Genomic DNA, 15,151 nt, shown 5'->3' on the forward strand with positions numbered 1-15,151 from the left:
TCTACTGTGCATGCGTTGAAACAGTGATGAGCATGTATGAAAATAAATCAAATTGCTCGTGTGTCATCCAGGAGGAGAGAATGCAATTAATGTAATAATGACAATAAAATTGATGTATAGATTCTACGAATAATAACTCTAGAAAGATAAATGTTATAAAACAGAATCAAAATTAGAATTGCGCAGATAGACATGTAACTCACTAACATTTTGCAAAGAAAGGGAGTTTGTGGTATAGTGAATCGGTTGTCTAACATCCCGGCAATTATTAAGGGATTTTCAGAAACAGGGAAGCATAGGCGAAATAATCTATCAGTTCACAGAGTGAACATTATGATATACCCAGTGGAGATTCAAGAATATCGGTGTGAATTGCAAAACACCGAATACAATTTTACATGACAGGGACAACAGTGGGGAAGGAGAAAGGAATTTATGGCCTAACTTTCGGAGAGCTTCAGAGAGAGGGCAACAAACACACACCCAATGTTGTTGCTTGTATCAGCAGATAAAAATAAAATAATTACAGCCACAGAATAAGCTTACTTACGCACAAAGAGTCCAAGAGCAAGTTGGACCAGATAGCAAAGTATCACCTGAGATGGACAAAACAATGTAGGGACAGCGATTGACCAAGTAATTGCTCTACAAAGAGTTGGTCCAGAGAGAAAAAAAAACTGGCACAATTGTGGACACGAGATGTCAAGGCAATTCTGCGGATGCTGAGCAAAGAGCATTGAATTGTTGAGATGAGCATGGATCTCCCTATGCATATCAATAAAATTGTGGGAAATACAAAAATAAAGAATTGGAAATAGAGAGGGACGTTCTAAACACGTAATGAAAATCTACCAACTTCCAAGGGATCAGCCGGATGGCATGGTAGTTGAATTATGAAATGAGTATTGTTTCATTTCCCACCTTGTGCTACCTAATTTCCTTGAAGCTAAATACATGGACTTTTAACTGGGTTGGGGGGGGGGTGTATTGGAAACCCTGTGATTGGCAAAACAAAATATTCACAATATGTTCATGTAAGTGCAGCAGCGAAATGCTGAGATTCACAATGCATTTAGCAAAACTTTGCATTTCCTCATATCAACACATAATTAGCATAAAATGCAAAAGGGTTAAATCTTTCAATGAGCTAATTCTTCCTTCTTCGCTCTGGACCTTCTTCAGCAGCATTTCCCCAGAAGAAAAGGCTATGTTAGAATTGCAATTGTTAACACAAGCCAAGCAATGGTGAGCCGATTTTCAAGAAATGACAAATCGATTTGGGGAATAATTATTTAGGAAGTAATTGGTAAGAGACGGCAGTGTTGAAACTTTATTGCTGGAACAGCACAGCAGGTCAGGCAGCATCCAGGGAACAGGAGATTCGACGTTTCGGGCACAGGCCCTTCTTCAGGAATGAGCAGAGAGTGTTCAGCAGGAGAAGATAAAAGGTAGGGAGGAGGGACTTGGAGGAGGGGCGTTGGAAATGTGATAGGTGGAAGGAGGTCAAGGTGAGGGTGATAGGTCGGAGTAGGATGGAGGCGGAGAGGTCAAGAAGAAGACTGCAGGTCAGGAAGGCGGTGCCGGGCTGGAGGGATCCGGCTGAGACAAGGTGGGGGGAGGGGGGATGAAGAAACTGGTGAAGTCCAAGTTCATCCCCTGCGGTTGGAGGGTTCCCAGTCGGAAGATAAGACGCTCCTCCTCCGACCGTCGGGTTGTTGTGGTTTGGCGGTGGATGAGTCCAATGACCTGCATATCCTCGGTGGAGTGGGAGGGGGACATTCAATCAGATGCTATTTGGTTATCGATCGTTCAGTAAACCAGAATTGACATGATATTATCAATAGTATGCTCTTGCGTGCTCATCACAGGATTTTGTTTTCAATTGGCCATTCATATTTTGTCATACTTGGCGAACAAAATTGAAGTTGCTCCGTGGTCAGAATACTTAATACTGTGTCTTGATGTACAATGGAGTACAGATGGAAAAGATTAAAAGTAAGCTTGTTAAAGTTTTATCGGATCTAGGATCTGATGTCCCATTCGAGAGAGACAAATGCACCTCAGAGGACGAACGAAGTTGAGACGTTGAAACGTCCGTGTGGACATCAGTGGGACAACACTCCCTCTTTTGCGAGATTTCACAGGTCTTGCAAAGAGCAGAATTGATGGATAAATTTATGTACAGCAAATAGTACCACACCATGACCAGTGTCTAAATTTAGACTTTCGTGCAAGATAAAATGCTGTATAGTCGCTAAAACTAATTTTCTAGTTCTTCCTGTATCGCAGGAGACCAGGTTTTGTTGGTGCAGCATCATTCTCTGCTATTCCCAACAGTAAACAACTTGTCATAAATGAAGCTACATTTATGAAAAGCTAAAGACTATTACACCGTCTATTTTTCAGGCACTGGTTTCTTGGCACTTTCTGATGGCATATTTAGACTATTGTCAATGCACTGCTTCTTAAAATAACACGAACGTTTCTCCAGGAAAGAATGACAATTATCCTTCAGGTCGAAGAAGCAAAAGGACTACGGTTATTTCACTGTCATATGCACTTACCCTGTGCTTATTGCCTGAAAGTATTCAGATATTTGTTTGACTCAAACTGGTTTTCGAACCCCGGAAAGAATAAATGAACAAATGATGACTTTGATATTAATACCTGGCAACAGTCAATTGAGGCTATTCAACTGTTTCTTCAGACAAATAATGGATTGGTTGAGAGACGATGTGGTGAGGAGTAACTCATCCTTTCAGTTTAAGGAAAGGTCGGGCCTTCCATTTCGGGCACTAACGAGTTTGATACAGTATTTTCCAATTGCCTCTGCATCCTCTGTTGTCAGTAACACCTCATCTACTTGCATGCGTGGAATCATTTCCTTGTCAAATTATCCAATATATCCTATCTGAAACGAAGTTTATGAACAAACTTAATAATGCGACTTGTAATTCCTTCCGAAAGAGCGGTTCCCTAAATGACCTATGCTCTTGAATCTCCAAAATCCAACAAATGAAGTATTCAAGATATAAGTGACCATCAGGCACAGGTGTCGGAGAATGATGGTGCACGATAAATGTGTAGCATCCCCCTCTATCACATTGTTCCGCTTTTGAGTACGGGGGTGGTGAGGTGAGGTTTGGAATGCATGTCACAGGCATCAAAGATGGCTCTGCTAACAATAGGATTTGAAGTGAGACAACAGGCCGAGATCGTTAGGCAATGTACTTGCAAGAGGAATACACAATCAAATTTACATTCCAAAAAGGCAATGGATGTGGAAGGGATATAACCTCGGTTCCATAGTCAAGGATACCTCGGAGCGGTTGCAGGACATTCTGAAGAATAAGTGTGAACAGTCAATGATCATAACATATGTAATATGGTGATTGTAATGTGGGGATTTAAAACACAAAATTGAACAGTAGTCGCTAAAAGCCCATAATTTAAGGATCACTAGAAATGTTTTCGAAATAGCTATTGTAAGGTCCACAAGTTAAAGTTCTACAATAGAGCAAGACCAATTTTTATGGCCTCCGACAAAAGCTTTCAAACATTGGTCGGGCAAGGGTGTTTACAGGCGAAGAGGCGTCTGGTAAATGGGAAAATTTCAATAGAGTTAATGAGACGTCATAGGCAATCTGTTCTTGTTAGAGTTTAGGATAAAGCAAACATAAGTAATCCTGGGTGACGAGAGTTACTGAGACCCTGCTCACGAGAAAGAAGCAGAAATAGAGCGTTCATAAGCAGCAGGAATCAATTGAATCCCTACAGGGGTTTAGTAGGTGCTAAATAACGCTATAAAGAGAAATCAGGACGACTAAACGGTGAAATGAGATGACTATGGCTGGTAAGGCAAAGGAGAATCCATAGAGATTCGACAAGTTGTAAATTTGTTCTCGGAGCTAGTAGATATGTTCTCAGGCATTTCATCACCATATCCGGCAACATCATTAGTGATCCTCCAATAAAGCATTAGTATTCTGCCCCGCTTGCTATTTTTCTGGCTCGGTTAGTTGTAGTAGGTCATATCATTTCCAGTTCTGTTTCTGAGAGGTTCCTGAATGACTTGATCCATAAACATCTTGAGCTAAATCTCAAATATTGCACCGTTACAAGAAGGGCAATAGAGAAAATAGGAAGAGGATAGGGTCTGTGAATCACCAGCACAATTGTGTATGTGTGGAACTGCCCCAAATGGTTGGGATGCAAACTTAGCATTTGCCGTGATTATTTACGCTTGAGAACTGAATGGACGCTGGGGAACTTTGAGAAATAAATAATGATGCCTTGAAGAGAGTTCATATCGTCGAAGAGGTGGTACTGGAAGTATTCAAACGCATTATGTAGATAAATCCTTGTGATCCGATAAAGTGAAGTCCAGGACATTGTAGGAGGCGAAGGCATAAATTTCGTGATCCCAAAGGAGAAATCTGTTTTATTCACAGGCACAGGAGAAGTGCCCGAAGATTGGAGGGAGCTTACTGCTATACCATTTTTTAAGGAAGGATGCAGAGAAATGCATTGGGAAAGGAGAGTGATAAGCCTAGCGTCTGCGGTGGATACATTGTTCGAGGTGGCTCTCAGGGACAGAGTCTACAGACTTCAGGAGAGGACTCATTTGGAACAGTCATCATCGTATTGTGCAAGGAAAATAGTATCTCACGAATTTGATTGAGATTTATTTCGAGGGCTTGTGATAATACTGTCACTTTCAAAAGTTATCTTGTCACTAGTTTGTTTGAAGAGAGATTGTAACGGCAGAGTTGTGGAACAGTCGCGAGGAATCGACATCTTGATAGCATTTTAACAATGGAAGGGGAATGGGCTGTTCTCCTCGTCCTGGTTCCACATTCTTTTAGCTGCAGCCGTCACAAGAAGTTTTGATTGCCAAAAGGGTTGCAAGCTTCAGGAGATGATTCCCAACAGACTTTCTCGAAATCTTTCTGGAAATAGTTTCGCCGGCCTTTAAGAATCTGTGTTTGAATTTACCCTCTTGTCGAGCGCCGGATTAATGCGATGTTGCTACATTGGAATACTAAAATGACCAAGTCACTGTATCAAGTACTCTTTAAGATTACCAGTAGCAGCGTTATTTCAAATGCTGCTTTCTTTGTTCATCACTGAACGATGGTATTTAAATAAATTATGTTTTGCTTAAAACTGAGTAGTTTCACCTGTTGCATCACACTATAAAATCACTTCACACCGACCATTAAAATAAGAAATATCCAGGAACCAGGCGATCTTTCTATAATATTTTCAGGGGGTTTAGCCTGGTTTGTAACATACTGAGTGCTCTTGTTGGGATAATTCTTCTACCAATTTGAGTTTAGGTTTGTTGAACTCAAAGGCAGCCACTGGTATTTTTTATTTTGGATGTTAATTTCAGTTGTTTTGAACAAGTTTTGCCTCATGTATAAATGGGTCTTCGAGTCAAAAAGAGTTTTCTGCGGGTCGCCGAAGTGCCTTTGGGGACTTTGCAAAACCTTAGCAAGGCTAAAAGGTTGGAATGACAGACACGATGTATGTGAGATTGATTTCGTCTCTGAGAAAAGGAGAGGTGATTGGAAATATTATCAGTCTTTCGAAATTGCTAAACTTCAATTGTAGATGGAGCGGCTTGAAACAAAACACGTTGAACCTTGAACTAAAACAGTTTAAATTACAGCTCAAAGCCGATAATGGAGAGCAAAAAGGAAGAATAGTCCTCTCAAAACAAATACAAAATGAGAAGCCCAAGATTCTATATCTCCCTGACTCTCTCTATCTCTCACAGATGCTTTCTCTCTCCATCTGCCCCTGACTCTGCCTCTCTCTCTCTCTCTCTCCCCCTGACTCTCTCTCTCTCTCTGACTCGGTCTCTCTGTCGCCAGGCTCTTCGTCTCTTCCTTCAACTCAGTCACTCTCCATGTCTCTTCCTTTATCCCTTACTCTCTCTCTCTCACTCTGCATCTCTCTCTCTCCCCGTGTCTCTCTCCCTCATACACTTTCTCTCTCTGGCTCTCTCATTCCGTGACTCTCTTTCTCCCTCCGCGACGCTCTCTATCCATCTATCCCTGACTCTGTCTCTCTGTGCCTATGATTCTCTCTTTCTCTATTTCCCTGACTCCCTCTCTATCTCTCTTTGAATGGGTCTCTCTATGTCTCGATTTGTCCCTCTCTGCAACTCTCTCACTCTCCCAAACTATCATTCCCTCTATCATTCCCTGATTCACATCCTGTTTAATTCTCTGCTCTTCATTTCACTGATTCCCTTTCTAAATACCTCTCCCGCTATCACTCTATTTTCCCTCTCTCTCTGACTCTGTCACTCTTTCCTTGACTCTCCCTCTCTCCCCAACACTCTCACACCTCGAGTCTCTCTCTCTCCCTGACATACTCGTTCTTCCTCGTTAAAATTCCCTCTCTTTCTCTCCCCGACTCTATTTTCCCGACACTCCCTGATGCTTTCTATGTCTCCCAGACTCTCTCTATCTCTCCTTAATGCTCTCCCTGACTCTCTCTCTCTCTCTCTCTCTCTTACTCTCTCTCTCTATTTGACTGTCTCTACCTGACTCTCCATCTCCCTAACAGTCTCTCCCTGACTCTCTTTCTCCCTGAATTTGTCGACTTCTGTCTCTGCCTCTCTTTCACCCCAACCCTCTTTCCCTGTGTGTCCCTCACTCTCTATCTATCGCCAGGACTCTCTTTCTGCCAGCATGTCACTCCCTATCTCTCTCTAGCTGACTCTCTGTCTCTCCATGAATCTCTCTCTCACACACCCAGTCTCTTCATTGCTTCCATAAACTCAATCACTTCCCTCGACTCGCTCTCTATATTCCTGACTGGATCTCGCTCATTTTTTCGTTCTGCATCTCTATCTCTCTCCCTCTTCCTCTACACTCTCTCTTTCCATGACTCTCTTTCTCCCTCTGTGACACTCTCTATCCATCATTCCTGGACTCTGTCTATATCTCTAATTCTGTCTTTCTCTCTCTCTCTGACTCTGCCTCTCTATGAGTCGATCTCTTTCACTCTCCCAATCTATCACTCGCTCTGTCTCTCCTTGAATCTCTCTCGCTCTTTCTAACATACTCACTCTTCCTGACTGTCTATCCAATTCCCTGACGTTTCCTCTCATGACTCTATATCTCTCTGAATACCTCCCGCACTATCACATTGTCTATTTCCCTTTCCCCCTCTCTCTCACTGACTCTATATGTCCCTGACTCACTCAGTTTGTTCCTGACTCGGTTTCCCAGACACTCTCTTTCACCTCGAGTCTCTCCCTCTGTCTCTCTCTCCCTTGTACACTCCCTGAAACTCCCTCTGTTTCTCTCCCTGGCTCTATCTTTTTCTGACTCTCTCTCTATCTCTCCTTAATGTTCTCTCTATCTCCCTGACTCTCTCTCTATCTTAGTCTCTCTCTGCTTGACTCTGTCTCTCTAACTGACTTTCTCCCCTTGAATTTCTCTCCTTGACTTTCACTCTTCCCGATATTCTCTCTCTCCCTGACTTTCCCTGTCTCCCAGTCTCTCTCTCTCTCCCTGAAAATCTCCCTCTTTCTCGAACTCTCTCCCCCTGACGGCCTCGCTTTCTCTGTCCTTGGTCTCTGTATCTCTCTCGCTCCCTGACTCGCTCTCTCTCTCTTTCTGCCTGTCTTTTGTCCCACTCTCCCTGACATCCTCACTGTCTCTCCCTGACACACTCTCTATCGTTGATTCTCTCTCCCTCTCTCTGACTCTCTTGCCTTCTCACCCTGTCTCTTATTCTTCTTCACCTCTTCCCCTCCCTTCCTGGCTCTCTCTGTCTCCCTGGCTGTCACTTTCTGTGATTCTTTCGCCGTCACCCTCTAATCCTTCTCATGCTGTGTCTTTGTCTCTGTCTGACTCTTTCTCACCCTCATTTCCTCTCCCACTCTCCGTGACTATCTCTCTCTGACTATCTGACTCTTTGTCCCTTTCTCTCTCTCCCTGTTTCTCTCTCGCTCTCTGTCTCTCAGTTTCTCCCTAACACACTCCCTCTCTCCACCTGAAACTCTCTCTATCTCTCTCAAATACGGGCACTTCTCTCCATGGCTGTCCCTGTTTTCCCCTGAATCTTACTCTCTCCATCGTCCTAATTCTCCACCCGTGTCACTCTCTATCCCTCTCTCCCTGGCTCTCTCCCTCTGTCTCTTTCTCTCTCTCTCTAGCTGCCGTTCTCTATTTCTCTGACTCTCTCTCTCTCTCTCGGAATGTCTCTTACCCTAAATCTCTAAGTCTATCCCTTTGTCTCTCTCTCACACAGATTTTTTATCACTCTCCCTGACTCTCTCTGCTTGACCCTATCAATCACTCTCTCCCTGACTGGCTCATTCTCTCTGAATCTCTCTCTTGCTGAACCTCTCAATCACTCTCTCCCACTCTCTCTCCCTGACGCTCTATCTCTGTCTCGCTGACACCCCTAAACTCTCTATCTTTCTCTCCCGGAGTTGATCTTTCTCTGCCTGCCTCACTCTCTCCCTGACGCTCCGTCTGTCTGTGTCTCCCCATGTGACTCCGCCTCTAGCTGACACCCTCTCTCTCCGTGCATATCACTGCTTCTCCCTGGCTCTCACTCTCTCACTCTCTCTCTCCCCACTTGACTCTTCCTCTCTCTCCCTCCCTGACAAGCTGTCCCTCCACAGCTCCCAGATGCTCTCTCGATTTGACTCTATCTCCTTCTTGTCTCTCTCTCTCTCTCTCTCATTGAGTCTCTATCCCTCGTTCCCTGACTCTCCCTAAATCTCTCCCTCTCGCTGTCTGCTGGTCTTTTCTCCCCTCTTACCTTGACTCACTCTTTCTTTCCATAAATCTCTCTTCCTCTCATTGACTCCCTCACCTTTTCACGCTCTGTCCCTATATAAATCTGTCTCTCTCCATAACTCATTCTCACTCTGCCTGATTTTCTCCCCTTCTCACCGTGTCTCGCTCTCTCTGCCTAATTCTCTCCCTCCCTCAATCTCTAACCCTCCCTTCCTGACTCACTGTCTTTCTCGGACACTCTCACATACATTCTCTGACTCTCTCACTCTCTGTCTCTACCTAATGCACTCTGCCTCTCTCCCTGAAACTCTCCCTCTTTTTCATTTTGACTCTCTCTCTCTCTCACTGACTCTCTCTATCTCTTAGTAACGTATCTCTCTCAAAAGTCTCTTTTTTTCTGTCCCTGACTCTGCCTCTCTCTCCCTGGCACTCTCTCCCTGTCTCTCTCCTACATTTTCTCTATCTCCATGAGACACCTTCTACCTCCGTGTCGCTCTGTCTCTCTCTCAATACGTCTCCTGTTGTCACTGACTCTGTTTTGCTGACACTGTCTTTGTCTCTGACTCTTTCTCTCTCTCCCTGACTCTCTCGCTCTGTCCTTGATTCTCCCTCTCACCCTGACACTCCATCTCACCTCGACTCTTTCTCCCTTAAACACTCTGCGTCTGTACTTGGAACTGTCTTTCTCTACCTGGTTCGATCTGTCCCTGACTTTACCTCTTCCTGACGTTCTCTATCTTTCCTTGACGCACTGCGTGTGTACCTCACACTCTCACTCCCTGATTCTCTCTCTGTCTCTCCCTCTACACCCCTTACTCGCTACCTCAGTCTGTATGACTCTATATCTCTCTCCCTGACTTTCCCTCTCTCGCCCTGATTCTTTTTCTCTACCCACACCCCTACCACCGGACTGTCTCAGCTGCTGTCTCTCCTTCCCTGAATCTGTATCCCTCTGACTCCTGTCTCCTTGATTCTGTCTTGCCCTGACCCTCTCTCTCCTCCTAACTCTATCTCTCTCTCCATGACTCTACTTCTGTCTCCCCTGACTCAGTCTCTCTCCTAACATGACTCTCTCTCGTTAAATATCTCTCTCTCTCACTGTCTCTCTCTGCCTGTCTGCATCGCTTTCACTCTCCCTTATTCTCTTGCTCCATCCCTGAATCTGGCTCTCTCACTCTGTCTTTCTCCCTCTTTCCGTATTTCCCACTGACACTCTCTATCTTTCTGACTCTCTACCTCTCTCTCTCGCTGACTTTCTTTCCCTGAGTCTCTCATTATACATGATTCACTCTTTCTATGTGACTCTCCCTTTCTCCCTGACTCCCTCTATCGCCCCGATTCACTGGATATCTCCCTGCCTCTCTCCGTCTCCCTCCCTTCCCTGCACTCTTGCTCTGTATCACGCTCTAACTCACTATCATTCTCTTCCTGAATCTTGCTCTCTCTCTTCCTGACTCGTTCTCTCATCTCCTGGCCTCTCTTTCTCTCTCTCTTTCTGACCCTACCCCTCTCATTGAGTCACTATCTCCCTGATTGTCTATCTCTATCTCCCTGACACACTCGATATCTCCCTGTCTCTCTGTCTCTCTTTCCCACTCTCTACCTGCTTGAGGGTCTATCACCCTCTCCCTCACTATCGCTCTTTCCCTGAATCTTGCTGTCTCTCCCTGATTCGCTCTCTCTTCTCCTCGGCTCTCCCTCTCCCTCTCCCTCTCCCTCTCCCTCTCCCTGTCTCTCTCTCTCGCTCTCTCTTTTTCTAACTCAATCTCTCTCATTGAGTTACTCTCTCCCTGCGTGTCTATTTCCCTGTCCCTGACCTTCTCTCTCTCGCTGACTCTCTCCCTCTCGACCCTTACTCGATCTCATTCTCTCTGTCTCTCTCATCTTTTCACCCTGTCTTCTATCCCTCCTCGATTCTGTCTATCTCTGTGACTCTTTCTCCCTCTCTCTGAGTCTCTCTCAATCTCAACGTCACTCTCTCTCTGTGACTCTCTCTCTAACTCACTCACACTCCCTCTCTCCCTGACTGCCTCACTCTGTCTCTCTCTCTCTCCAGGTCCCGGACTCTCTCTCATTCTGTCACTCCATTAGTCTCTCTGACTCTTACCTCCCCCTAACACACTCACTCTCTCTCCCTGAAAATCTCTCTCTCTTTCTCCTCTCACTGACGCTCTCTATCTCTCACATACATCTCTGTTTCCCAGAAATTATCTTTCTATCTTGCTCTCACTCTCCCTGACTCTATTCCTCACCCTGACTCTCTCTCTCTGTCTGTTCATATCTCTGCCTTTCTCTCACTCTCACTCCCTTTTTGTCTTTCCCTGACTTTCTCTCTCAGTTACCATAATTCTCTTTCCCCATCTGTGTTACTCTCGATCTCTCCCCCGCTGACTCTCCGCCTTTCTCCCTAACTGTCTTTCTCTGTCCCTGACTCTGAATCTCTCTCACTGCCTCTCTCTCTCCCCCCAAACTTTTTATACTTTCCAGACTCTCTCTCTCCTTGACTCCTTCTCTGCCTGACTCTGTCTTCCAGATTATTTCTCTTAAAATATCTCTCCCTGCCTTATTCACACTCTCTTACCCAAACTCTCTCACTCTCCCTGTCTCTTTTATATTAGATTAGATTACAGTGTGGAAACAGGCTCTTCGGGCCAACAAGTCCACACTGACCCGCTGAAGCGCAACCCACCCATACCCCTACATTTACCCCTTACCACGGAGAATTTAGCATGGCCAATTCACCTGACCTGCACATCTTTTGGACTGTGGGAGGAAATCGGGGCACCCGGAGGAAACTCACGCAGACACGGGGAGAACGTGAAAACTCCATACAGTCAGTCGCCTGAGGCGGGAATTGAACCCGGGTCTCCAGTGCTGTGAGGCAGCAGTGCTAACCACTGTGCTATCGTGCCGCCCACACGCTCTCTTTCCTGAATCTCTCTCTCTGTCTCTCCTCGTACTGTATGTCTCTCTCCCTCTCTCTCTGTGACTCTCCACCTCACTCTCACTCCCTCTCTCCCTGGTTACCCCTCTCTGAGGCTTTCTCTCTCTCCAGGTCCCTGACTCTCTCTCATTCTGTCACTCCATGAGTCTCTCTGACTGGGCACGATGTCTCAGTGGTTAGCACTGCTCCTTACAGCACCTGGGTCCCAGGTGCGATTCCAGCCACAATTCACTGTCTGGGATTTGTACGTTCTCCCCATGTCTGCGTGGGTTTCCTCGGAGTGCTGCGGTTTTCTTCCACAGTCCAAAGATGTGCAGGTCAGGTGAATTGGCCATGTTCAATTGCCCAGAGTGTTTCATGCATCAGTCCGAGGGAAATGGCTCTGGGTGGGTTACTCTGCGGAGGGTCAGTGTGGACTTGTTGTGCCGAAGATCCTGTTTCCACACTGTCAGGTATCTAATCTAATCTGTCTCTCCTCCCACCTGCCTGTCGCCCTCGCTCAATCTCATCCAGACGCACTTTCTCCCCCAAAACGCTATCTTTCTCTCACTGGCTCGCATTCTCTTTCTGACTTTCCCTTTCTCCATGACTCTCCCTCTCTCTCTCTCTTCCGCTGTCTCCCTGACTCCATATATCTCCAAGACTCTCTCTCTCTTTGCCCAGGGCGACCTCTCTGTCCCTGAACCGCGCTCTATCTATCTCTACCTGATCCTGCCTCTCTGCCTGAAATGTTCTCTCTCACCCTGACTGTCTCTTTCTGACTCTCACACTCCCTGATTCTCTCACTTGCTGTCGCCATGATACTTTCTCTCTGAATCGCTCTCATTGACACACTCTCTGTCCCTCCCACACACTCTTTGTTCCTCCTTGAATCTTACTATCTCTCTTTCCCCGACTCTGTCCCTCTGTCTCTGTTTCTGTCTTTCTCTCTTTCTCCCTGACTATATCTGTCTCTCTCTGACTCTGTCTCCCTATGACTCTATCTCTCACTCTCTGTGACTCTCTCAGTCTACCTGACACCCATTCTGTCTTTTCCTGACTGTCTCCGTGTTCCTGCCTCGTTCACTCTCCCTGATTCTCTGTCTCTTTCTCGGTCTCTCCCTCCCACTGACTCTCACTCTCTGAATACCGCTCCAGTCTGAATACTGACTCTCTCCCTACTTCCTGAACACTGCGTGAAGCTGAGGCTTTCTCTGCCTGACTTGCTCACTGAGTCTCTGACTATCCCTCTCTCCCTGACACTCTCTCGTACCCTGACTCTCTCTCTCCCGACACACTCCCTCTCTCTCTCTCCCTGAAACTATTTCTCCTCTGCCCCTGACGCTACTACTCCCTGACGTCTCTATCTATCCCTGATATTCTCTATCTCTCCATGACGCTTTCAATCGACACCTGAATCTCTCTCGACGTTACTCTCTCTCTCTCTACCTGACTCTTTCTCGTTCCCTGAGTACATCTCTCTACTCCAAAATGTACATGGCTCTCTGTCTCCACCTGACTCTCTATTTCTCTCTGGATCAGTGGTGCTGGAAGAGCACAGCAATTCAGGCAGCATCCGAGGACAGGCAAAATCGACGTTTCGGGCAAAAGCCCTTCATCAGGAATAAAGTCAGAGAGCCTGAAGCGTGGAGAGATAAGCTAGAGGAGGGTGGGAGTGGGGATAGAGTAGCATAGAGTATAATAGGTCAGTGGGGAAGGAGATGAAGGTGATAGGTCAGGGAGGAGAGGGTGGAGTGGATAGGTGGAAAAGTTGCTGGGCAGGTCGGACAAGTCCGGACAAGTCAGGGGATCATGTTGCTGGAGGTTAGAAACTAGGATGAGGGGGGGGGGAAGGGGAAATGAGGAAACTGTTGAAATCCACACTGATGCCCTGGGGTTGAAGTGTTCCGAGGCGGAAGATGAGGCGTTCTTCTTCCATGCGTCTGGTAGTGAGGGAGCGGCGGTGGAGGAGGCCCAGCACCTCCATATCCTCGGCAGAGTGGGAGGGGGAGTTGAAATGTTGAGCCACGGGGCGATTTGGTTGATTGGTGCGGGTGTCTCGGAGATGTTCCCTAAAGCGCTCTGCTAGGAGGCGCCCAGTCTCCCCAATGTAGAGGAGACCGCATCGAGAGCAACGGATACAATAAATGATATTAGTGGATGTGCAGGTAAAACTTTGATGGATGTGGAAGGCTCCTTTAGGGCCTTGGATGGAGGTGAGGGAGGAGGTGTTGGCACAGGTTTTACAGTTCCTGCGGTGGCAGGGGAAAGTGCCAGGATGGGAGGGTGGGTCGTAGGGTGGCGTGGACCTGACCAGGTAGTCACGGAGGGAACGGTCTTTGCGGAAGGCGGAGAGGGGTGGGGAGGGAAATATATCCCTGGTGGTGGGGTCTGTTTGGAGGTGGCGGAAATGTCGGCGGATGATTTGGTTTATGCGAAGGTTGGTAGGGTGGAAGGTGAGCACCAGGGGCGTTCTGTCCTTGTTGCGGTTGGAGGGGTTGGGTCTGAGGGCGGAGGTGCGGGATGTGGACGAGATGCGTTGGAGGGCATCTTTAACCACGTGGGAAGGGAAATTGCAGTCTCGAAAGAAGGAGGCCATCTGGTGTGTTCTATGGTGGAACTGCTCCTCCTGGGAGCAGATATGGCGGAGGCGGAGGAATTGGGAATACGGGATGGAATTTTTGCAAGAGTTAGTGTGGGAAGAGGTGTAATCCAGGTAGCTGTGGGAGTCGGTGGATTTGTAGAAAATGTCAGTGTCAAGTTGGTCGTCACTGATGGAGATGGAGAGGTCCAGGAAGGGGAGGGAGGTGTCAGAGATGGTCCAGGTATATTTAAGGTCAGGGTGGAATGTGTTGGTGAAGTTGATGAATTGCTCAACCTCCTCGTGGGAGCACGAGGTGGCACCAATGCAGTCATCAATGTAGTGAAGGAAGAGGTGGGGAGTGGTGCCGGTGTAATTACGGAAGATCAAATGCTCTACGTAGCCAACAAAGAGACAGGCATAGCTGGGGCCCATACGTGTGCCCATGGCTACCGCTTTGGTCTGGAGGAAGTGGGAGGATTCAAAGAAGAAATTGTTAAGGGTGAGGACCAGTTCGGCCAAACGAATGAGAGTGTCGGTGGAGGGGTACTGTTGAGAACGTCTGGAGAGTAAAAAACGGAGGGCTTGGAGGCCCTGGTCATGGTGGATGGAGGTGTAGAGGGATTGGATATCCATGGTGAAGATGAGGCGTTGGGGGCCGGGGAAACGGAAGTCTTGGAGGAGGTGGAGGGCGTGGGTGGTGTCTCGAACGTATGTGGGGAGTTCCTGGACTGGGGGGGGGGGGGGGGGATAGGACAGTGTCGAGGTAGGTAGAGATGAGTTCCAGCACCACTGATCCAGAATCTGGTTTCCAGCATCTGCAGTCATTGTTTTTACCTCTCTATTTCTCTCGCTGACATTGTCTCTTTACCCAGA

Source organism: Chiloscyllium plagiosum, unplaced genomic scaffold (assembly GCF_037043375.1).
Source record: "Chiloscyllium plagiosum isolate Xiang-an unplaced genomic scaffold, Cpla_swu_hap1 HiC_scaffold_51, whole genome shotgun sequence".
In the NCBI taxonomy this organism is placed as follows: Eukaryota; Metazoa; Chordata; class Chondrichthyes; order Orectolobiformes; family Hemiscylliidae; genus Chiloscyllium; species Chiloscyllium plagiosum.